This window comes from Sorex fumeus, unplaced genomic scaffold (assembly GCF_029834395.1).
Source record: "Sorex fumeus unplaced genomic scaffold, SorFum_2.1 ptg000003l, whole genome shotgun sequence".
In the NCBI taxonomy this organism is placed as follows: Eukaryota; Metazoa; Chordata; class Mammalia; order Eulipotyphla; family Soricidae; genus Sorex; species Sorex fumeus.
Window position 1 is genome coordinate 23,130,394 of NW_026606060.1, and position 26,971 is coordinate 23,157,364.

Sequence of the window (26,971 nt, forward strand, 5' to 3'; positions counted from 1 at the left end):
TACAAGGGTTTAATAGCTCCAAGGCAAGATACAACAATCTTGACACACTTTGCTCTAAGGAAACTTTTTTTGACTATTTTTAGCAGATTATTCATACAAGCAATACAAAATAAATTATTTAGGTCTTGCTTTGGGGTTGCGCTTTGGGGTCGGGGTGGAAAAATTCTAAATATGGTGTGGGAAGGTGTAATGATGGTGGGACTGGCTTTGGAAAATTGACTATAATAAAATATTGTAAGTAATTTTATAAAAATAAACTTTTTTATTTTTTTTCTTTTTTGGGTCACACCTGGTGATGCACAGGGGTCACTCCTGGCTCTGCACTCAGGAGTTACTCCTAGCAGTGCTCAGGGAACCATAAGGGATTCTGGGTATCGAACCAGGGTCGGCCGCGTGCAAGGCAAACGCCCTACCCGCTGTGCTATCTCTCCAGCCCCAAATAAACTTATTTTTAAAAAAGAAAAGAAAGCAAATATATTGGGAAGGAAAAATGAATTTTAGGTAAAAGCTACTGAAAAATCCAATATAGGAAAAAAAAGCAGATTTTGCCACAGGAATTGAAAAATGTAAAGATGGGTCACGGATGTGATCCAAGTGGTAAAGCACATGCATTACATATCTGAGAACCCAGGATCCCCCAATTTCATCAAATGTGGCCCTCATGGTCCCCAAGTACAGCCAAATATGACCCCCCCAGGCTTCATGTACCACAAGGAATGGTCCCACAAAAATGAGTAAATATCATGAAGGGCAAAGGAAAAAAATCTAACAAAAACATTCTACATGAAATGCAGAGCAAAGCAAGTTTAAAAACGTGATACTGCTCAAAAATTGAAATTTGGTTACATCTGCTAATAGCACTGTAGCACTGTCCTCCCATTGTTCATCGATTTGCTCTAGCGAGCACCAATACCGTCTCCATTGTGAGACTTGTTGTTATTGTTCTTGGCATATCGAATATGCCACGGGAAGCTTGCCAGACTCTGCTGTGCGGGCGGGATACTCTCGGTATTCGAGGCTCCGAGGGACAGAACTGAACCCAGGTCGGCAGCATGCAAGACAAACACCCTAGCCACTGTGCTATGGCTCCTGCCCCACATCTGCTAATAATGAAATAAATTGCATCATATATATTATTATATAGTAAAGGGTAAAAGGTAAAGGCCCTCCCGTTGATCGTCGATTTGCTCGAGCGGGCCCAGTAACGTCTCCATTGGAGACTTTGTTGTTACTGTGTTTGGCATATCGAATACTCTCGGTAGCTTGCCGGGCTCTCCGAGAGGGGCGGAGGAATCGAACTCGGGTCGGCCATGTTGGCTGCTTGTGAGGCGAACGCCCTACCGCTGTGCTATCGGGGCTTGTAAAGAAGAAATGCATGTATGAAAAGCAATTGTTAGATTGTTAAATATAGAGTTCTCCTAGTGGACCAGAAAAGTGGCTCAGTGTAGGGCAGGAGGTATGCACAGACAGTACAAAGGGTAGGGTGCTTGCCTTGCACAAAGCCAAACCAGGCTTGATCCTTGGTATCTCGTAGGGTCCCCCAAGTCCTCCAAGAGTGACTCCTGAGTACAGAGCCAAGAGTAAGTAGTGAGCACCACCAGGTGTGCCCCCGCCAAAAACAAAGGAAAAAAGGAGAAAAATTAAGAAAGACGCCTCAATGGGTTAAACACACGTTTGCAGTAGGAGTCCTAGGTTTGATCCCCCCAACCCCATCACTCTTTGCGCACCAACAGAAGTGACCCCAAAACAATACAACAAATAATTAGTCTTTGACCAGCCCAAATACTCTTAGTATTTCAGTATTGTTTTAACTTTTATAATTAACATTTTAAAATTCCGGCACCAAAATCTACATAGGATCAATATTAAATGTTTTAAGAATCATTGGTACATGACACCCACTACCAGAGTGCCAACATCCTCCAACAGCTGATGCTAGGTACCTTTTTGTGTTCTCCACCCTACCCTCAAACACACACACACTGCTCAAGTCTACAGACAGATTCTCAGGGCCTCTTATCATTGCCTACTGCTTATTGCCATACTTTTATTTATACTCCACACATGAGAAAGAATATTCAGTATCTGTCCTTCTCCCTCCTAGTCACTTCTCTTAGCATGATACTCCATAGTTCCATCCAAGTGAACTGCAAGGTTTTTATCTATCCTTAAAGCTTGCAGCCTTCCAGTATGTATACATAATGTCACTAATCTGTTAATGGACTCTTGGGCTGTTCCCAGATCCTGGATTTTATGAAGTGCTGCAATAAACATAGGAGCACACATCTAATTCTAATTAGATCACTTCTGATTGATGTTTTAATGATCTTGACGTAGATGCCAAGAAGTAGAATCACAGAACAATTTGGAAACTCTAGTCTTCATTTTTAAAAGAAGTCTGCATACTATTTTTCAGCGACTATACCAGATGAAAATTGCACCAAAAGTGGATGAGAATTACTTTTTCCCAATGTTTCTGACAAAACTGATGATTTCCACTTTCTTTTTTCTTTTTGGGTCACACCCGGCAACGCACAGGGGTTACTCCTGGCTCTGCACTCAGGACTTACTCCTAGCAGTGCTCAGGGGACCATATGGGATGCTGGGAATCGAACCTGGGTCGGCTGCATGCAAGGCAAACGCCCTACCTGCTGTGCTATTGCTCCAGCGCTTGATTTTCACTTTTTAAAGTGAGCTACTCTTACTGTTGTGAGTTGGTACCTTACAGACATTTTGACTTGTATTCCTCTAATAATCAGTGATGTTGAACACTTTTTCACATGCCTATTGGCCATATGTAAGTCTCCCACATCCGCTCATCTCCTCTCCCCATTTCTTATGGGATTGTGTGTGTGTGCACACACATGCATGTCTGTGTGTTTGTGTGTGACCAAGTTTTGTGAAAGCTTTATAAAACTTAGGTCTCAACCCCTTGTCAGATGTATGGTAAATATTTTCTCTCATTCATTTAGATTATCTATTTATCTTAGTCATAATTTCTTTTGAACTGTGGAAACTATTAGTCCGATAAAATCTACTATTAGTCCGATGAAATCTGTTTAGTTTTGTTTTGGAACCACACCAAGTGATACCAGAAACTAACTACTCCAAGCTCTGTGCTGAGTATTCTGAGAGTACACAGAAAACCATATGGTGCCGAGGATCTGAACCTGGGACCCCTCCATACAAAACAAGCATGTATCCCATTAAGCTAGGGCCCTTTTTGCCTTTAATAAGAAACCATTCAGTGCTTGTTGTAATATTGAACCAATGTAGGTGGAGTGATCCCTGAATACAGATCTACTGTGGTTAATATAGAAGTTCCCTTTCTAAGTTTCCTCTTTGATTTTGCCACTCTTATGTTTCGATTTTGCAATTTGCATTATAATGTGTCTTCTTGGTGGTCTTCTACTTGAGCTTATTTTGTCTGGACTCAGAGTTTCTCGATTCTAGGAAAATAACTTGATCCTCAGGGTGAGAGAGTTCCCAGCTATAATTTCCTTGACCAATAATTTCCCCATTCTGTTTCCTCTCCTCCTAGGACTCCTATATTCAGAAGTTGTTTCTTTTTAAAGTGGGCCTCTTGATAATTTCACTTTTCTTTTAAAATTCATTTTAAATGGTGGACTTCTCTGCTTCTTCATTGTCTGCTGCACTGTAAGGGGTAGGGGTAAGGATCAGGCCATAGGCAGGCTTTAGTGAAATCTAGGATTCACATCTGCCCATTCCTCACAGAGTTTGTGGGGCTGGATGTTCCTTCCAAATGCTACAGAGACTGCCGTGCAGACCTGTGTTGTTACCCAGTGTTCACAGTTTCTGGTGCCTCATCTCACCACCATCCACTCTACCCTGCTGCCAGAGTCCTTGATCTTGGTGCAAATCTCTCTAAACCAGACTAAATATCTGCACTACTTCTGATACAAGGTGATATGGAGGTGACCTCTGTCCTCATCTGGAACAAGCAGCTGTCTGCCCACTACCTCAAACTCAAATGCCAGAGGAGTCGCTTTCTTGTCAGGAGCTACAGATATGTGTCTGCTGTGATGATCACAGTGAAACCTGCCAGGACCAAGTTTCAAGAGGGTGGAGCCTCTCGGCTCAGATTTTGTGAGGGTGGAGATTCTCATTTTCAGCCACAGCTTCCTTTCTCCATACCAAATCTGTGTCTGACCCCACCCAACTCTGGGGTTGCCTAGAGCTCCTTATCTGATCTAAAAGAACTGCATGCTGATACCTCCTACATACTCCCTCTGATGTGTATTACTTTTGTACTTTAGATTTGAAAAGTCTTAGAAGCATGTATTTATCACAAGATTTTTATTTTGAACTTTTGAATAAACCTCTGAACTCCTGAACCTGAAAGATATTAAAACCTTTAAAGTATTTTTCTTGAAAGCTGCTGCAGCCAAGATATCGAACCCCTGAGCACTGCCACATGTATGTCTTCCACAACCCCTATCGACTCCACAAAAAAAACACTCTTCCTTAGAACAGTTAACTAATCAAATCAAAAACAACAAACTAGAACTATAGGCATCTCTTGGAATCCTAAAGTTGTTTTGTTTTATAGCAGAGGTGTTCCGGGATCATTTTCTGTGAGACTTGCGGAACCATGCAGTAATAGGAATGGAGCCTGGGGCTCCAGCATGCAAAGCATATGCTCCCGTCCTTTGAGGTCATCCCCCCGGCACCATCACCCCATTACTGCCAACTTCCTTCTTTCTATAAATACTAAAAGCTGAAATACAAATCTTTATCAAAAATAATCTTGTGGCAGACATTACAGTACAGTGAGTAAGTATGTTTGCCTTGAATGTGAGTGACCCAGCTTTGATTCCCCACACCCCAGATGGTCCCCTGAGCACCGCCAGCAGTGATCTCTTGAGTGCACAGCGAGGCATTAACCCTGAGCACCACCAGGTGTGGCTCAAAAACCAAAAAAAATTTTAAAGTACTCTTTAGATGAGTTCTAGAGGATTGTCATTTGGTTTGGGTTTGTTGTTGTTGTTGTTGTTGTTGTTGTTGTTCTTTCAGATATATAGAATCAATAAATTTAGCCCAAGTTGATTTTCAACATACATATAACATCATGATGTATGTTATTAGTCTCAATATTCAATTCTTTTCAAGAACAGATACTGTGTTTTATTCATCTAACTAGAACTAATCCACAGTAATTAGTAAACATTGTAGTAATCTAATATTGTCAACTCAAATACTTATACAAATAAGAATTCAAAATGTAAATGATGCAAAATTATTTATGCATATGGGACACTAAAATTCAGATCTGTACCTAACAGCACATTCTGGAAACTGATACTGTTTTTAAAAGTAACAAAATTCCCATAGGAACTTCAGGAATATTTTACCAATTTTCATCTTATCCATCCATATATGGAACTCAATTATTCCTAAGCAATATATTAGATATTTCAAATATAATCATGAGCAATAGAAGATTTTTTTTAAAATCTTTTTAAAAAATCTGTTATGGATCTTGTAATTAAGAAAAAAACAAATGAAAAATAAATTAAAATTTGCCATATTATATTATAGATGATATTAAAGATGATGATACCTGGGAAAAAATTAAGCAGATTAAGAAGAGGAGCAGAAAGAATTATAATTTTAAACAGTATGTTCATGGTAAGTCTCTTTGAAAAGATAACATCTGATTAAATATTTGATGTAGAGAGGAAATTAGTCATGATGGGTGATAGAAAACAGTGCAAAGGTCCTAAGTATATATATACAGCTTGTAAATTTGAGGTACAGCAAAACAAGTGTGGCTTGAATCATGTGAGAAAAGGAGTATGATTAGAGACATGATCAGAGATGTCCAAAGAACAAGCAGATCATATCTGGTCCTACAGGCAGGCCACTATAGACCTGATCCTTTTACAAGGACATAGGAAAGAATAACATGATCTGACTCATGCTTAGTTTCTCTACACACTGGTAATAGCTGCAGTAGTGAGGAAAGGGTAGAAATGGGAGTTCAATTAAAAGGCAGTTATAATAATCCAGGAAAGCCAACAGATAGTAGGAAGAAGATAAGAGTCATAAAAATATTAAGAAGCAGGATCCTTCTATACATCTGTTGCAGGTACGTTGTGGGGGAGGGGGAAGTAGGCGGAGGATTTCTGACGAACCAAACAACAAAGTCATCACTAAAGACAAAGAATACTGACTTGAAGTGACTGTAAGGATGACAGTCATCAAATAAGATGGGTAAGAATACTGGGAGAGTGAAGGTTTTTTCTGAGTATGGAGTATGGAGTAAGGGAAGGGGTAAACATGATCTGAAATTTAGTTTGGGATGTGTTAACAAATTATCTATTCAATATTCAAGGGGGCATAATCAGCAGAGTTGGCTACCAGAGTCTGAAGCTCAGTTAAGAAGCCTAGGTTGGAGATACAAATTTGAGTGTTGGCATACTGATGGTGTGGCAAATCCCATGTGACTGAATCAAATCTTCAAGGAAACAAACATCAAAGACAGCTTTCAGAACTTCTCAAGTTTATATTCATCCAGCTCAGCAAAGCGACTCCCAAATGTGTTGGCTGATTGGATATTTAAGGCTTGCACTGTAGCACTGTAGCAGCAGGTACCAGTAACATCTCACTACAAATTGTAATACTTGTCGTTACTCTTTTGGGCATATCGAATACGTCACGGGTAGCTTGCCAGGCTTGATAGTTAAGATTTTATTCCATCTTGGGTTCATTTATTTACATTTAAAATTAGAAGGTTGTTTTCTTTCTTTCTTTTTTATTGAATCACCATGAGATACAGTTACAAAGCTTTCATTTTTGAGTTCCAGTCATATAATGATCCAACACACATTCCTCCACCAGTCCACGTTGACTTAGTGATCCCTTCTCTATTCCAGCTGCTTTCTCCCCCAGTTCATGAGGCAGGCTTCCAACCATGGAGTAATATTCCTGGCCCTTGTGTCTACTGTCCTTGGGTGTCAGTCTCATATTATGTTATTTTATATTCCTAATATGAGTGCAGTCATTGTATGTCTGTCCCTCTCTTTCTGACTCATTTCACTAAGCATGATACTCTCCATGACCATCCACTTACAAGCAAATTTCATGAATTCATCTTTCCTAACCCTCTCAGAGAGCCCGGCAAGCTACCGAGAGTATTCGATATGCCAAACACAGTAACAACAAAGTCTCCAATGGAGACGTTACTGGGCCCGCTCGAGCATCTTTCCTAACAGCTGCATAGTATTCCATTGTACAGATGTACCAACGTTTCTTTAACCAGCTGTCTGTTCTCGGGCACTTGGGTTGTTTCCAGATTCTGGCTACTGTGAACAGTACTGCAATGAACATACAACTGCAGATGTTATTTCTACTGTGTTTTTTTTGCACCCTTGGGATATACTCCCAGAAATGGTATTGCAGGGTCATATGGAAGCTCAATTTCTAGAGTTTTTTAAGGAATGTCCATATTGTTTTCCAAAAAGGCTAGACCAGTCAGCATTCCAACCAACAATGAAAGAGAGTCCCTTTCTCCCCATGTCCGCACCACTACTGGTTGTTCTTGTTCTTTTTGATGTGTTGCCAGTCTCTTTGGTGTGAGATGGTATCTCATTGTTGTTTTGATTTGCATATCCCTGATGATTAGCAATGTAGAGCATTTTTTCATGTGCCTTTTAGCCATTTATATTTGTAAAAGGTTATTTTATGTGTAAATTATTACCTGCCTCAAATTTCTACTTACTGTTGTATAAGCCAATTCTCAACCCATTATAATAATGTAAAAACAGCAAAAGATGACAAAGTGTCAACAATATCAGAGTTTCAGCAACATCGCAAAGAACATGATTAGTAATTAACAGTACACTTAGCTCACTATTTTAACATTTGTTACCCTAAGGAATTCAGTACAATAAAAAAAAACTAAATGCAAATAAATTACTACACATTTAGTCTACTTCATTTCTTATTCATTGACTAACTTACTATCATTGATTTTTAATGACTTTGAAATTACACCCTAATTACACATTAGCAGTTTGTTCTTGTTATGTTTATAGTATTTGGGGAAAGGTGTGTGTGTGTGTGTGTGTGTGTGTGTGTGTGTGTGTGTGTGTGTTGGGGGGTGGAGGGGGAGGGTGTTTGGGCCTGGCAGTTCAGGGTTTATTCCTTGCTCTGTACTCAGGTAGGCTTGAGGGTTGATATGAAGTGCTAGGGATCAAACCAGGTCAGCTGCATGCAAGGCAAACACCCCAACTGCTGTACTATGGCTCCAGCCCCCTCAGTAAACAATTTTTATGTAAAGTGCCAGATAACAAACATATTTAACTTTAGACCTTATAGATCACAGAACCTTCATTGCAAAGACACAGCTCTGTCCTTATAGTGTAAAGATAAGCACAGATAAAATAAAAACAAATGAGTCTTTAAAGAATGTATTTATAAAGCAGAGCACAGTTTGGTGACTTAGTATAATGCTTCAGTCTTAATATCACATATGAAAGTAGCAGAATTGTAGGCAAGTTTAAGGGTACTTTTAAAGAAATAAAGTATTGTATTAATTTGCTAATGCTTCCTTAACAAAATACAGCAAGTCCTCCAATAATATGATTTTATTCAATATTCTTTCATTATAATGTTGATGAAAAAAATAAGACTAGACTGTGTCAAACCAAACAATGGCATTGTTCAAGAAACTGCTATCACTATATATCATCTTATACTTAAAATTTCAGTTTACTAGAATCCATCAAAGCCAATAAATGAGGACTAAATGAACAATAGCCTGAGAGAAGAATAACACAGAATGATTTTCTCACCATTCTGGAAGCTAAGTCTGAAAACTGAGGTGTCAGCAGGATTGGCCTCTTCTGAGACCTCTCTCCCTGGTATGTAGACAGCCATCTTCTCTTTTTTGGCATTTCTATGCTGTTCCTTTATGGATGTCTGAGTCCAAACTTCCTTGTTTTACAACATCATAAGTAGTTCAATCAGCACAAATCAAATGACTGCATTTTAATTTATCTACCTCTTTAAAGACCTTATCTTCAAATATACTCATTATCTGAGTAATAGGGTACAGGACTATAACATAAACCTTAGGGCTGGGAATAGCAACATAATCCAGCGTGTAAAAAAATATGATTTAAGTATGATTTATGGGTGCCAATTTAACAAGAAGTGGGCTGTGAAGATTCATTTTTGTATCAACTTGGGTAAGCTGTACATCATTGTTTGGCCAAACATGTAAATGTTGTTGTGAAGGTATGTTTTAGATATGATTAACAATGAAATCAACTGATTAAGATTAATCTGGCTACAACAGACTTTCCTGTATGGTCTCGGTATTCCTGACCCAGTTGAAGACATCAGAAACAAACAAAAAAAGACTGTGTTTGTTCCTCTAAAATATTCTTCCTCAAGTTAGCCCTGGGTCTCAGACTGCAACATCAACCCATCTCCAGGGTTTCTAGCCTGTCGCCCAATTCAACAAATTTCAGACTTGCCAGACACAACAATAGCATGAGCCAGTTCCTCAAAATAAATCCCTTTCTTCCGCTCCCACCCCCTCATCTCTTTCTATACGCATGCGTCCTGTTGGTTCTCTTGTTCTGCAGACCCCTAACACAATATGTATGTATCTATCCATAACTTCTGCACATAAATACAGATTCAGATAAATTTATCTCATCATTGTCATCACCCTCTGCCCTCTCTTCTGTACCACAGAAGCTATGAGAACCCCATTTTACAAATATCTTTGCTCCTAGGAATCCAAAAGCAATTTACATTCAGGCAACTTAATGCATCTGCACAGTACTTGGAAGGCAGAAAAGAGATAGAAAGCAAATCATTCTTCTTTGATAGCAGTCAACAGACACATGGGCTTTGCCAGATCTGAGCTTTCACAGTGATGACTAAGCGATCCCCCCCTGCCAGTTCCCATGTTGATGATGACAGGCAGCTACAATCAGCAGCCAAGGTGGGCTGAACTGAGACAGAAACATCCTTCCAAATCCTAGGTCTTCAGTTTTTCCAGTATGTTTTGAGGCATCCAATTCTCCTTTACTCAAGCATCTGTACTAATTTCATTCCTGACCTCACCGACATTTTCAATTAAAAAAATTAAAATATATTTAATCACTTAAATCACTTAACTTCCCGTTAGTCGTCTATTTGCTCGAGCGGGCGCCAGTAACGTCTCCATTTGTCCCTGTCGCGTGCTAGTGTAGCCCAATGGCATCTGTTCGCTCTGGGAACATGAAGAGCCTCAAACCGATCGAAGTCTGACCATCTGGTAGGTGGTCGGCCACGGGGTCTTTTGACATCCCGTGGAATCCAGTCAGTAACAGCTCTAGTCCAGCGGTCGTCTTTAAATCTCATTACGTGACCAGCCCATCTGATTTTTGACACCTTGGCAAACGAGACAGCGTCCCTGATTCTTGATCGTCAACGGATGTCAGAACTCCGGATTCTTTCTCTCATTTGAGTGAAACGTGGGCCAGAGCAATATACTGGGCCAGAGCAATAATAAAGTGGGCAGGGCATTTGCCTTGCACACGGCCAAACCAGGTTTGATTCCCGGCATCCCATATGGTCCCCCAGCATAATTCCTGAGTGCAGAGCTAGGAGCTAGGAGTAACCCCTGAACATCGCTGGGTGTGACCCAAAAAGAAAAAAAAATAAAATAATGTGTATTGATATTATTAGGGATTAGTAATCCCTTAAACTTTCAAGATGCCCTACCCCTGTGCTATCGCTCCAGCCATGGGTAGCTTGCCAGGCTCTGCTGTGCGAGATACTCTCGGTAGCTTGCCGGGCTCTCCAAGAGGGGCGGAGGGATCAAACTCGGGTCGGCCATGTTGGCCGCTTGTAAGGCGAACCTACGCCTTACAAGCGGCCAACATAGCCGACCCAAGTTCTACGCCTTACAAGCGGCCAACATGGCCAACCCGAGTTGGATCCCTCCGCCCCTCTCGGAGAGCCCGGCAAGCTACCGAGAGTATTCGATATGCCAGACACAGTAACAACAAAGTCTCCAATGGAGACGTTACTGGGCCCGCTCGAGCAAATCGACGATCAACGGGAGGGCCTTTGCCTTTACCTTTACCTAATGTGTATTAGGTCAGTGGTAGGGTATTTGCCTTGCATGTCCAGCCAGCCCAGCGGGGTTCCATTCCTCCACCCCTCTCAGAGAGACCCTCTTGGAGAGCCCAGCAAGCTACCGAGAGTATCTTGCCTGCACAGCAAAGCCTGGCAAGCTCCCTGTGACGTATTTAATATGCCAAACACTGTAACAACAAGTCTCACAATGTTACTGGGCCCGGTGGAGCAAATTAATGAATGGGAGGACAGTGACAGTGACTAAGAAGAACAAAAATGGGGAGAGGGTAATATTCACAGGGTAGAATTTTAAAAGAACCAACTGAATGAAATGCTCAGTAACATGAGGGTGGTAATTCAAATTATTTAGAAGCTTCTTCCCAGAAGAGAAAACAACAATCACCAACATAAAGATTCTGAGGGAGGACCACGTGGTACCTAGCAAGAAATGTGACAAGTTAGAATAACTAACAGAGTGGTGAGCAATGAGAACAGAAATGTAAGCTTCCCAGCACAGAGCCTTGGAGGACATAAGGTTTTTGACTTTTATTCTCTATGAGATGGAAAGTTACTGGTGAAAGAAAAGAAATTATAGAATTGGACTCACATAGGGTTAGTGCTGGCCAAAAAAAAAAAAATGACAAATAAGACTAGTGCTATAAGCCAGGCAAAAGACAGTTGCTTGTGCCAAATTCATCGCAGCAATGAATTGTGTCAAATATTTTGATACAGTCAAAAGAATCTGCTGATGAAAACAAGTACAGGGTATGAATTTTAAAAACAGCATCAGGGTATAGACAGAAGGTAGAATAAGGGAAAGAGGGGTTGGAGCGGGTAGGGCATTTGCCTTGCATGCAGTGCAACCAACCCGGGTTCAATTCCCAGTATCCCATATGGTCCCCCAGCACCACCAGGAGTAATTCCTGAGTGTATAATCCAGAAGTAAACTCTGTGCATTGCCAGGTGTGTCCCTAAAAGCAAAAAGAAAGAAAAAAGGAAGGAAAGAAAGAGGAAGGAAGGGAAAGAAAGAAAGAAAGAAAGAAAGAAAGAAAGAAAGAAAGAAAGAAAGAAAGAAAGAGACAAGAGAAAAGAAAAAAAGAGCAAAGGGGAGAAGAGTGGAGGGGGCAGTACAGTAAGTGGGGAGAGGGGAAGGAATTCAGTCTTTTGCTGAAGGAGAGTTAAAAGAGGGAAGAAGAGAAAGGAGAAAAACAGGGAAAGAGAAGAGAGGAAAAGAGGGTGAAAAGGCAAAAGAAAGAGGGAGAGAAACAGAAAAGAGGAAATAGAGAATGGAGGGGGAAAGGCAGGGAGGAAGGGAAAAGGGGAAAGAGATGGAGAGGGTGAGAGTGTGTGTTTAGAAGAATTTTGTCCTGAGTAGCTGGAATAAAACTGTCATGGATAGATATGGAGTTCATTATGCTAAGTTTTGGAGAGGAAGGGTGAATATCAGGAGTTCCTTTTGGAAACAGTCATTTTGAATGCCACAGAGACAACTAAATAGAGATATCAAGGAGGCAGTTGTATATGCAGATGTGAAGCTGAGAAGCCAAACTAGAAATACAGAGTCAGCACACAGATGGAATTTAAAATAAGAGTGGAGACCCAGAAGATAGCTCAGTGGCAAAAAAGCAGCTGTCTCAAAAGCATGAGGGACTGATCCCCAGAGTTGCAACATAATGTGTAATCTCCAATAAGCAGCACAAATAAAAGTGTGCAATGCCTGGAAACCATTGTTGCATAAGTGCACAGGTGAACATCATAACTAAAAAAAGTGAACCCCAACAAGCATCACTACTCAGTGTGCGAGAACCACAATCAGATAAGCAACCCCCAGGGAACAACACAACCAAGCATGTGTAACCTCCAGTCATCACAACAAAGCCACAAAGGGGAAAATGAATGAAAGACTGATTGATTTAGGAATCTGCAGAAAGAGGCGGCTTCTGTTCAGAGCCTAGGGAACATAATGTATTAAAGGATCAATATTTACAGAATGAATGACTCTCAAGTTTTTGGTTTTCAAAACAAAAATAATAGACATAATTACTCTATACAATCACTAGATGTAAAATTGAATCCATCCATATATAAAAAGCAAAGACACCACACATAACAGTACAAATCAAAACATCCTCTGTTTGAAAAAAGGGGGCAGGAAAAGGAAAGCAAAGCAAAATTAAGATTAAGTGGCCTAAAGTACTCGCCTTTGATATGTGCCCTATTTAATAATCCTAAGACAAGAAATAGTGCAAATATGTCAAGAAATAAGTATATAATGTTTTCTTGAAAGTAAAGTAAAGGCCCTCCTGTTGATCATCGATCTGCTCGAGCGGGCCCAGTAACGTCTCCATTGGAGACTTTGTTGTTACTGTGTCTGGCATATCGAATACTCTCAGTAGCTTGCCAGGCTCTCCGAGAGGGGCGGAGGAATCGAACTCGGGTCGGCCATGTTGGCTGCGTGCAAGGCAGACACCCTACCCACTGTGCTATCGCTCCAGCGAAGTTTTCTTGAAACCAATACTAAAACAGAAAAACACATAACAAAAAAGATAATAGAGTGGTTGCAATCCAAGTTCAATCCTGGATACCCCAACATCACAGACACAGAGTGACTTCATCCTCAGGAGTTCCACATCAAACTACCTGCACAGTTAGCTGAGGATAACTGGGAATGACCCTAGGCCCCCTGAACACTGCTCAATAACCTCTCCCCGAAATACACATATAACAAAAGAAAAAGGATTATTAGAAGCTTGAATATACTTAGTAATTTCCCCATTTCTCTGAGGGGAAAATCAAAAGATGCTTAAATGACAATAAATCTAGGAACATAGGGCCGGAGCAATAAGTACAGCAGGAGAACTTTTTGCCTTGCATGTAGCTGACCCGAGTTCGACCCCATCATCCCATATGGTCCCCTGAGCATCACCAGGAATGATCCCTGAGTGCAGAGCCAGGAGTAATCCCTGACCATTACCGGGTGTGTCCCAAAACGCAATAAAAAAATAAATCTAGGAATGGAAAAATATTAAGAGCAATTAGAAACAAACCTAATTGTACTGCTCTCTAAGGAATAAGCTTCTGGAGAACAAACTTTCTTTTCTGTTATTTTGACTTTTTAATATTATGATGTTTCATAACGAAACATGTTTAACATATTTTTTTTTTGTAAAAGAAGACAGTGTATCACAATCCTGAAATTTGTTTCCACAAATTGCCAAGCTAAAGCTAGGCCTGCATCCTAATTTAAACATAATTACTAGCTGAATTTAAAGTTTCAAGAATATTATGTTCCCTCCTTTGTTTCTTTTGTTATCAGTAGCCAAGGCATTGTTCAGAGCCTAACTGTCAATGCTTCAAACTAAGAAAGTTTTTAGAGAAAGCAATTTTTATAAAAATTCTTCTCTATTTTGGGCTTACATTGTTACTGTAGTCACAAAGAAAGTTGAACAACTACAAGCAAAACTGGCCTCCTATCAAATATGTCACTTAGTCATAACAACCCTCTGAAAGCTTCCTCTAAAGGCAGCAACAGTTACATATGTCGTCTGTGAACTAATCTACAGTGTTTGCACTAGGTAAAATCTTCCAGGAAAGCTTGATATAATGACACATTATACATTTGTGACAGTTTAAAAAAGCAAGCCACCATCAACACCTACTCATTCATACATATTTTGAAAGAAAAATAAATCTTAGTGCAAGTAAGTGCATTACTTGATTAAAGAAATTTAAATTGGTCCTGTCAAAGTGATTGCAAAATAGTGCAGAACATATACTTCTTAGGAGTATAACATGTTGGCACTATTAATTACATTGGGCTGGAGCGATAGCACAGTGGGTAAGGCGTTTGCTTTGCATGCGGCCAACATGGCTGACCCGGGTTTGATTCCTCTGCCCCTCTCAGAGAGCCCGGCAAGCTACTGAAAGTATCTCGCCCATATCGAAAAGCCTGGCAAGCCCCATGACATATTCAATATGCCAAAAACAGTAACAATAAGTCTCACAATTTGTTGTAGACATTACTGGTGCCCACTCAAGCAAATCGATGAACAACAGGAGGACAGTGCTACAGTGCTACATTAACTACATTAGGGGATCATGTTTTGAAGAGAATTTTTTTGAAGAGGACAGTGCTAAAGTGCTACATTAACTACATCAGGGGGTCATGTTTTGAAGAGAATTCCATTCTAAAAATAAAAATAACAAGGACGACGATGGTAGTGGTGGTGATAATGGAAAACTAGAAGGCAACAGAATAGCTGGAGACTAAGGGGCAAGGGGAAGACAATAGACATATGTGGGCAAAGTGTGCCTACTATACCAGCTCAACCTTAGATAGATGGATGAGGATGACATGCAATCAAGGAGACAGGAAGACAACACAAACAACAACAGACACATCACTTCAACTCCAAGAAGAGGGAAAGGCAGAGAACGTTACCAAGAGGGTTAACTTGGTAAAGGAGATGGGCCAGGATCTAGAGGACTAGATCCTCAAGGACTCTAGATCCTAGAAGACTAGAGGACATCTAGAGGACTTCTCTTGTTTTTGTTTTTTTTTTTATAACACCCGTAGCAAAATGTAGATGTTCACACATATTGCCCACTCCCACAAAATACTGGTGCAAAAGCACTGTGTCTCACAAACAATAAATACACACCACTATGCCTCAAAGTCAGTCATTATAATCTAGCTTGATTCAGTGAATAACTGTCTGATAAGACATTAAAAGTCAATTAAATCCTAACTTAGAAGGATGTCCAAATAATTTCTGTAAATCTGGATGTAGCAAACACATTAAACACTTAAAATAGATGTATCGTTTTAAATAGAGACATGTATCTATATACCATCAATTCAAGTGACAGCAGTTACTAGTAAAAACAAAAAACAAAAACAGGCCAAAGAGATAGAAGAGCACAGCAGGTAAGGTACTTGCCTTGCAAATGAGGACGAACCTGGTTCAATTCCTCATACAATGTGGTCCCAAGATCCACCAGGGGTGATCCCCGAGTGCACAATCAAGAGTAAGCCCTGAGTACAGCTTGATATAGGCCAAAAATTAAAAAGAAAGAAAAAAGAAAACCCAGGAGAAAACTCTTATGGATTTTCTTTATCTGCTGTTGTTACAAAGTAAACCCTATTTCACATAAACTCCACCCAACACTGTATCATTAATATCCAGAGGAAAACCAACCAGGCTAGCTTTAGTGGAAAAAAAAGAAAATTACCACTACTAAATTTTTGGCAAAGTTATAAATTACTTTCCCATTATCACAATATAAACTACTTATATGCGAATTCGTAAGTGTTATGATTTACAAATACTGGTACCTATTGTGACATCTTCATCAGTTCCAATCCTTCATAGGGCTCAAAATACATTCATCAAATACCTACCTCTAATCATGTAGGATGCTCTATTCTAGATTACAGACATACAGAGAATAAACAGCATTCATATATTCAGAGGAAGCAAGTTAAAGTAACTAGTATGGTACAGGGTAATGAGCTTTATTACAAAGATATGAACATGAGAGTATAAAAGAATATTAAGCCTAGATTCTAAGTGTTAAGCAACATTAAAACAAAACAAAACCCAATCTCACAACCCCCCTTTATGTTAAATACAAATTAACTACCAGAAATAGATTACAAAAATAAATATAGAGGCTATGGGTATAACTCATCAGTAGAGAACTTCTTGCATGCATGAGGCTCTGGATCCCTAGCAGCACAATTAATAAAGAAAACCTTACTAGGATTAGTTAATGCAGATCCTCTCATAAAGATAATCTAAAGGAACTTAGCATACATTTTATTTTAAACTTGGGTTTCCTTTTTTGAAATTCATCTGGCTTTAGACAGCCACAAAAAAAATGAGTTTACATTATCTGCCATATATACAGCACAGGCCCTCCCGTTGATCGTCGATTTGCTCGAGCGGGCCCAGTAACGTCTCCGTTGGAGACTTTGTTGTTACTGTGTCTGGCATATCGAATACTCTCGGTAGCTTGCCAGGCTCTCCGAGAGGGGCGGAGGAATCGAACTCGGGTCAGCCATGTTGGCCGCTTGTAAGGCGAACGCCCTACCCGCTGTGCTATCGCTCACATTATCTGCCATTAGATATAAATTCTAGGAAAGAGTAAAGGGGGGACAGTAGAGCAGTAGTAGAGCGGGTACGGCACTTTCCTTGCACACAGCTGACCTTGGTTAGATCCCTGGCACTACATACAGTTCCCCAAGACCAGCAGGAGTCATCAGTGATGGCTGAGCACAAAGCCAGAAAGTAAGCCCTGAGCAATGCCAAGTGTGACCCCACTCCAGCAGCCCATCCCAAAAAAATAAAACAAAGAAAAAAAGTTAAGAAACCAATTTCAAATTGAAAGATTTTTTAAATGCATGTAAATCGACTAGATTAGAAAGAGAATTTTCTAGCTTGAAAACAAACACTATTTATACCAAGATTCTATCCTATATAAAAATCACTGAAAATTCTACAGTTAAAAGGTTTTTGCAAATAATAGACAATACCGCACTTAGTTACATAAATTTTCTAAAGACTTCATTCAATTTCTAAAAAGTTTCCTAAAACCTCATTTATCCTTGCCTTTTTCAACCTCAAGAAAGAGCCCAGGAAAAGTTCAGTAGTAAAACTCATGTTTTGCATACAAACATAAATCAGAACATGCAAGTCACTAAAATGAAAGTATAAGCTAGCTGAAAGGTTTGAAATAAATAATAAACAGAAAGGGAAAATTTCATTTCCAAGTTAAATAAATATAAACTATGGGTGCCAAACAAAATAGATAAAGGGGAGCAGGGAGACAGCTCCAAAATCTGGAGCTGAAACAATAGTACAGTGGGTAAGGCACTTGCTGGCACAAGGCTGACCAGGGGTTAATTCCCTAGCATCCCACATGGTCCCCCAAGCACGGCTAGGAGTAACTACTGAATACAGAGCCAGGAGTAACCCCTGAGCATTGCTAGGTGTAGCCCAAAAACAAAATCTGGAGGGGTTTCATATCTCAGGCACCAAGTTGGATCTCCAATATAGCACAGTTCCCTGAGCACCAACAAGTACAGTTCTGGAGGCCCCTAGGAACTACCAGATGTGGCCCCAAGCACCACCAGGCCCAAGAAGCTCCACATCTTCATGCACAAGAGCTGAATTGTGAGACCTACACAGCAGGCAACATTATCATTAGGAGTGGCCACCAAGAGCAAGGCTGTGGTCTCTATTTTTTTCCATTATAAGAGGGTTGGGGAGATAGCTCAAAGGGCTAGAATGCCTGCCTTGCATGCGGAAGCACTGAGCATTGAGCCAGGTGCAGCCCTTGAGCATCACTACTAGCTAAAATCATTAGCTTTTGTTTAGCAGGGTGGGGATTTGCATTGTATGTGCGAAACCCTGAGTTTTACATACTGCAAAATAAAAACAAATTTCAAATAATGATTTATCTTTGATGAGAATTAGATTAATAATTAAGATACAGAAGGGTTTATGAATGTTGTCAATGTTCCAGTTCTTGACCTGGCCGTGTTATCTTTACAATAAAAGAGATGGACAATAAAAGAGAACGGTTAAAAGCTTCTTTATAGGTCTCAAAATAAATTTTTTGTAAAATAACTTTCAGAAAACCAAATGGCCACTAAATCTAATAAAACATATGGAATAATTTTTTAAATGACAGCTTAGCATTCTTACAATTAGTTGATGCCCTCTTTTGGACACATGTAGAATCCAAATGCAAGTAAATACAATAATCTTATACCACATCAAACTGCATCAGTAGAAGATAAATTATATTTTTTTCATACACTATTCTACTGCAAAGTTGAAGAGTAAGGTGACAACATAAAAATAGGCAACAGGAAAAAAAATTAAAGTTTAAAGGAACAACAGAGACTGGAACAAATCCAAAATAACATTAACAACCAGTGCTGGCATAAATGTGGGGAGAAAAGGACTCTCATACATTGTTGGTGGGAATGCCGACTGGTCCCATCTTTTCAGAAAATATGGGAATTCCTCAAAAAAACTAGAAATTGAGCTCCCATTTGACCCAGCAATACCACTTCTGAGGATATACTCTGGGGGCTCAAAAATACACAGCAGAAACACCATCTGAACTCCTATGTTCATTGCAGCACTATTCACAATAGCCAGAATCTGGAAACAACCCATGTGCCTAAGAACAGACAAATGGATATAGAAACTATGGCACATCTACACAATGGAATACTAGGGAGTTGTTAGGAAAAATGAAGTCACGAAATCTGCCTATAAATGGATGGACATAGAGAGTATTATGCTGAGTGAAATGAGTCAGAAGGAGAGGGACACAGAAAGACTGCATTCATATGTGGCATATATATATATATATATATATATATATATAGACAGAGAGAGAGAGAGAGAGAGAGAGAGACTAATATCCACAGCCAGGGAAAACAGGGGCTAAGAGGACTAATGGTTGGAATTAACCACAAGTGTGTGTGGAGCAGAGGGTAGGTAAGATAGAAAAGGGACCAGTATGACAATAATAACCGAAAATTATGCTGGACAAGAACTGAGTGTTGAAAGTAGGTAAAGAGATATACCTGATAAACTTTCAGTATCTGTATTGCAAACCACAATCCCAAAAGGGAGGGCAAGAAGAGAGGGAGGGAGGGAGGGGGAGAGAGAGAAGGGGAGAGAAAGGGAGGCACCTGTCATAGAAGCAGGCAAGGGGGATGGTGTGATAGGAGAGAAACTGGGGGCACTGGTGCTGGGAAACGTACACTGGTAGAGGGATGGGTGTTGGAATACTGTATGACTGAAGCCTAGTCATGAACAGCTTTGTAAGGATCTATCTCACAGTGATTCAATTAAAAATTAAAAAAAAGTTTAAAGGAATAGTGACTACTCTGGGCTAAGGATGTAAATCAATGTTAGAGCACTCACACTGCACACGTGAGGCCCTGTGTTCAAAAAGTCTAGCACTGCAAAAGCAAAATAAAACCATTTCCCATGATCTCCAAAATATGTTTCCAGGTAGTCAAATTACAGGTGAGGTCCTGAGAATAGTTTATACTAACTACCTAATGGAAATAATATTTGAATTAATATTTGAATAATATTAAATTAATGGTTTTATTAAGTAGCCTACAACATATATTAAGCACAAACATCTGAATGTTTTGTTTTGGGGATACACTTACACTTATCAGTACTCAGGGCTTCAGGGCTTACTCCTGGTTCTGTGCTCAGGGATCATTCCTGGCATTGCTCAGGGGGCAATAGGCAGGAATCAAACCAGAGCCAGCTGTGTATACGATAAATACTTCAACCCCTACACTGCATCTCCTGTCCCACCACTTATATTTTAATATATTTATTTATATCTATCTTGTGATATTCTTAAAACTATTTTAGGAAAGATAATTCTTATCTCTCATAATCATATATACAAAAAACCTAGTATATTTACTGATAGACAATGATAACATTCAAATATTTAGCTTCAAGAATTTACAAACAGTGATGTACAAGGAAATTTACTTGTTTAATAAAAAACCACTGAAAACAAGAATAGGAATGTCCTCTCACCTACCACCCACACAACCTTTCCATAAAATAACTTTAGAGAGAGTAATATTAAAAGGTTACAAAGACCCTAAAAAAAGGTAACAAATTATTTTGAAAAGCATCTTTAAGAACCTGGTGGCTATACCAGTCTAAATGTTTTTATATCAATGACTGAATTTGATATATACACAGAATGTCACACTAGTTCTAAACAAAATAGAACAAATGGTCTACAAAATTCTACAATGTACTTTGCTCCTCTGTGAACTCAAAATGCTAGTACTAAAACTGAACACTGCATTTCTAATTATTAGCTTATCCATCTTTCTCCCACATTTATAACCAAAAAAATTCTTGATGACAATCAACTTATACAAATTAATAACACAAACATGTTCCAGCATTACACAACACTTGGTAGAACCAAGGTGCACAGAGCTTACATAAGGTTCTTAACCTTATGCAAAGCTTCTCATGGGAAATGATGCTTTTAAACCTAAAGGATGAATGGCATTTTACTTAACAAAGAATGGCAAGTCACATATTCTCAGTAGAGACTGCATAACCCCTAAGGCAAGAGCATACCTCCACATTTCCAGCAGCACCACACATTCCAAAATAGGTAAGTTATATTTGGGATGACGACATCATGGGGAAGAAAGTGTGAGAGGAAAAATTTTTAAAATTAAGCAAATACGCTAGCTGGCTTGAATAAACTCCGCTTGTGTTTTGCAAAAAAAAAAAAAAATTAAGCAAATACAATAAGTCCTATTTCCTTCAAATTTAGGTATCTTGGATTTGAATGGCACACTAATGCCAAGCTACTTATGGATTAGGTAGTCAACTCAAAGGAGTAGAGCAGAGGCTTTGTATGCTGGAGCCCTGGGTTCAATCCTTAGCACCACATGATCCCCTGAGTGCCATAATGGAGTAACCCCCTAGAATGGCCAAGTGAGGCCCAAAGCCAAAAAGAAAAAGAAAATTTATACTATTTAACTAGTTTAAAAAAAAAAAAAAGGAAACCAGAGGCCTGAAAGATAGCATAGGGCTACCAGGTTTAGCTTACACATGGCTGACGCTGGTACCATTCCCAGCACTCCATCTGGTCCCTCAAGCACTGCCAGGAATACCCCTGAGCACAGAGCTAGGATTAAACCCTGAGCACTACTAGGTGTGGTCCAAACCCTCAACTCACCTGAAAGGGAGAACAACAGGTAATAAAGGAGGTTAACTTGAACCTCCTTTGCATGAACCAGATGTGATCCTGAGCACAGAGGCAGGAGTTAGCCCTGAGCACAACCAGGTGTGCTCCCTCCTCACTCCCCAAAAGATGAAAAGCAACCAGTGGGAAAGCCCCCTTCAGGAGTTCCACTCGTCACCATAAGTATAAGGTGTAAAAGCAACACAGAAAGCACTAGAATTTTGATAGAACTCTGCTGTAAACAAGAAAGTTCAAAAATAGGACATACTCTATAGAAAGAGCAGATCACTGTTCTCACCTTATTAACCTACCTTTTTTTTCTAATAACATTTCCTGCTCTTTAAGATTCCAACAAGGTTGTTGTACAAAGAAAACTACAAAACGCTACTTCAGGAAATAAAAGAGGATATGAGGAAATGGAAAGATATCCCTTGCTCATGGGTCGGGAGACATAACATTGTCAAAATGGCAATACTACCGAAAGCATTGTATAAATTCAATGCAATCCCTATAAGGATACCCATGACATTCTTCAAACAAATGGAGCAAACACTCCTGAAATTTATATGGAACAATAAGCCCCCACGAATAGCTAAAGCAATTCTTGGGAAAAAGAAAATGGGAGGAATCAACCTCCCTAACTTTAAACTCTACTACAAAGCAGTAATAATTAAAACAGCATGGTACTGGAACAAAGGCAGAACTGCAGACCAATGGAACAGGGTTGAATACACTGACATCTCCCCTCAATCATATGATCATCTAATCTTTGATAAAGGTGCAAGTAATGTGAAGTGGAGTAAGGAAAGTCTCTTTAACAAATTGTGCTGGCATCACTGGACGGCTACATGCAAAAAAGTGGGCTCAGAACTCTGCCTAACACCATGTACAAAAGTAAGATCAAAATGGATTAAAGACCTCAACATCAGACCAGAAACCATAAGGTACATTGAAGACAAAGTTGGCAAAACCCTCCATGACATTGAAGCTAATGGTATCTTCAAAGATGCCACGCCACTGGCCGAGCAAGTGAAAACAGAGATAGATAAATGGGACTATCTTAAACTACGAAGCTTCTGCACCTCCAAAGAAACAGTGACCAAAATACAAAGACAGTCTACAGAATGGGAAAGGATATTCGCTGAATACACATCTGACAAGGGGTTGATATCAACGATATAAAAAATACTGGTTGAACTCCACAAGAAGAAAACATCCAACCCCATCCAAAAATGGGGCAATGAAATGAACAGAAACTTTCTCAAAGAAATCCAAATGGCAAAAAAGCACATGAGAAAATGTTCTACATCATTAATTATCAGGGAGATGCAGATCAAAACCACAATGAGATACCATCTCACACCTCAGAGACTGGCCCACATCCAAAAGAACAAAAGCAACCAATACTGGCGCGGATGTGGCGAGAAAGGGACACTCTTTCACTGTTGGTGGGAATGTCGACTGGTTCAGCCTTTCTGGAAAACAGTATGGACGATTCTCAAAAAATTAGAAATTGAGCTCCCATTTGACCCAGCAATACCACTCCTGGGAATATATCCCAGAGAGGCAAAAATGTATAGTCGAAGAGATATCTGCACTTGTCTGTTCATTGCAGCACTTTTTACAATAGGCAGAAATTGGAAGAAACCTGAATGCCCAAGAACAGATGACTGGTTAAAGAAATTTTGGTACATCTACACAATGGAGTACTATGTAGCTGTTAGAAAAGATGAAGTCATGAAATTTATATACAAGTGGTACAATATGGAAAGTATCATGCTAAGCGAAATGAGTCAGAAAGAGAGGGATAGACATAGAAAGATCGCATTCATCTGGGGAATATAAAGAAACAAAATATGAGATTAATACCCAAGAATAGCTGAGATCAACACCAGGAGGATTACTCCATAGCTTAGAGGCCAGCCGGGCATTCTAGGGGAAAGGGCAGCTCAGATAGAGAAGGGAGCACCAAATAAAGGGTGTTTGGAGGATCCTCCCAGGAGGGGAGATGCATGTTGAAAGTAAGACTATGGAATGAACATGTTTGCCACTCAAAGCCTCTTTTGCAGACCACAACACTCAAAAGGAGAGAGGGAACACAAGGGATTGCGTTCCTCATGGTGTACCTCATGTGTACCTCATGGTGTTTCACTAAAAATAAAAAAAAATAATAAATTAAAAAAAAAAGATTCCAACAAGGTTGAAATCTTCTCATACCCAGTTAAGTGTTTTATTAAATCAGCACTTAAAATAGTGTGAATGAAAATATTCTTAACTGTTCATAACACACACGTTGGGTTTTCACAGTATCCAAAACTCAATTATAATTATGCAAACATGTTGTGACTCTAAAGGACTGTAAATAATGAGGCTACTATTTCTGCCTCCCAAAAGAAGTATAAGGAAAAAGTTGTGCTTAGCAAATGTGGAGCAACTGAAGCTATTGTGCACTGCTGGTGGGAATGTGAAACGGTGAAAGGCTGTGGAAAAACATTATTGTAGTTCCGCAAATAAATAAATAAATAAATAAATAAGACTGCCATATGATCAAGCCATTTCACTTCTGGGTCTAAAAGCAGAAGAATCATGAGCAGAATCTTAAACAGAAAGTTTTACGCCATGTTCCTAGAGTTAATGACAATAACTAAAACATGGGAAAGATGAATGTGTCAGCAAAATGTGGCATACATGTGTAATGAATATTATCTTACAACGAAGGATGAGCCAAAGAGAGATATCAAAGAGTTGAAAGCATCCTTTATCATTCGAAAATACACACTTTGGGGTGGGGGGAAAGAATCTGCATTCATATGAAGCCCCTGAATCTACCAACTTTCAAGAACCAGAGCTAAAAAAATATATAATAAATGACACCATATGGATTTAACCTACAAACTCTAAGAAATAAAATAATAATTATTTTTAATTGCTATATTTGACCTTGAGCTGGAGCAATAGCACAGTGGGTAGGGTGTTTGCCTTGTACATGGCCGACATGGATTCGACTCTTCCGTCCCTCTCGGAGAGCCCAGAAAGCTACCAAGAGTATCCTGCCTGCACAGCAGAGCCTGGCAAGCTACCCGTGGCATATTTGATATGCCAAAAACAGTAACAAGTCTCACAATGGAGAAGTTACTGGTGCCCTCTCGAGCAAATCAATCACAAGGGGAGGACAGTGCTTCTTCATATTTAAACTTAGAGCCTGGCAAGCTACCCGTGGCATATTTGATATGCCAAAAACAGTAACAACGGTTCATTCCCCTGACCCTGAAAGATACGGCAGCACTGGGAAAGAAGAGTAAGGAGAGGCTGCTAAAATCTCAGGGCTGGGACGAATGGAGACGTTACTGGCGCCTGCTTGAATAAATCGATGAACAATGAGATGACAGTGATACAGTGATATTTGAACTTAAAAATGTCTGCTTAAGATTGGGGGAAACGTGTTTTAGGCCCTAACAAAATTAACTGCAGAATAATAATAATAATAATAATAATAATAATAATTACTTAGTCACTGAACTGATATCTTTGAGTCTCACTATTTGTGAACCACTATTATAACAGGCCAGCAGAATCGGTCAGGTCCTGGGAGATGGCTCAAAGGTGTAGAGCACAAGCCAAGTAAATAGAAAGTCAATTCCCTGCATCACATGGCCCCCAGCATCACCAGCTGTGGCCCTCCTCTCAAAAATAATTAGACAAACTAAGTCATACTAATGCCCCCTGGGGAATGAAAATTATTATGTTGACTTGAGAGATAATTATTCAGGTGTAAACATATGCAAAAAATCCAGCTGTACACTTAGGCATGTAAGTTTTGATGTATTCACATTTTGAGTATATGTAAGCTGTATATCAATTCTTTGTGAAAGCTCATTCATTTTCCCATCAGATGTTGACAATTACTCTCACATTTCAATTTTGTTAATACAAACAACCTAGAAACAAACTTGTGTCCTAGCTAAAAAGCACTATCTGCCTCACTATATAACAGATGTTTTAAATAACCTAAGAGGAAAAAGCAGATGTGCATATTTAAAAAGAACAGTACCAGCAATAGGCAAATATTCATCAACACCACTAGGTTTTGTTCAGCTAACCCTTTTTGAATTTATTTTCTACTAATAAATTTTGTGAGGGATTGAACGCAGGTCTCATGCATGCAAAACACATGCTTTACCACTTAACCACATCCATGGCACCTGAACCATCTCCAGATGTAATTATGCTTCCTGATAACAACTTGACTTTTTTTTGTAGCAATATTTCTCAATAATCTTAGAGTACCAATTTCATGATTTTTACCATTTAACATTACCAATCCTCCACTACCCAGCCGCCACCACACTCGAAACCGCTTTCGGATCAAGCCTCACACAAGTGAAGCCCCACAGAACCAGGTAAAGTGGAACTTTGTGACCTTGAACTCCAGACTCAACAGGACAAGGAAACAAAGATCCCTGCCTGCTTCCACCAATCTCCACCAACCCAGGGATCACACCCAGAAGACCCACCTTGCTGGAGCCAGATAAATACCTCATTGGCCGATCTCCACTACCTCCACTACCCAGCCGCCGTGACACTCCAGTCCGCTTTCTACACCGTGCAGACAAAAAGCAGCCACACGACACATCATAAGACACTTAATACCCATCTACCAAGATTACCGTGGGAACACCTGCAAGGGCAATTAGAGGCCATCCTAAAAGCTTCTATCCCTCTCGGAGAGCCCAGCAAGATACCAAGAGTATCCCGCCCACACGGCAGAGCCTTGCAAGCTATCCATGGCGTACTCGATATGCCAAAAACAGTAAATACAATGGGTCTCATTACCCTGACACTGAAAGAGCCCCCAATACGGCAGCATTAAGAAGAATGAGCAAGGAGAGGCTGATAAAATCTCAGAGCCGAACTAGGCTGCCAAAACGAAGAAGGACAAAAATGACTGTACTTTCAACACACGTAAACTGGCATCGGAAGCATCCACAGAAGACCTGATGGTACAAGCTCAAAAGATCAAGTATGATATCATTGGTCTGACCAAGACAAGAAGACATCAATCACATCACACCATTTTCGACACTAGAGAAGACTGTTC

The 26,971-nt window shown here is 39.8% G+C and overlaps 1 protein-coding gene across 2 annotated transcripts in view; it reads right to left on the reverse strand.

Moving 5' to 3' along the window:
- Positions 1-26,971, reverse strand: part of OSBPL8 (oxysterol binding protein like 8) — a 197,219-nt gene that overhangs the window by 133,884 nt on the left and 36,364 nt on the right. The window lies entirely within an intron of this gene.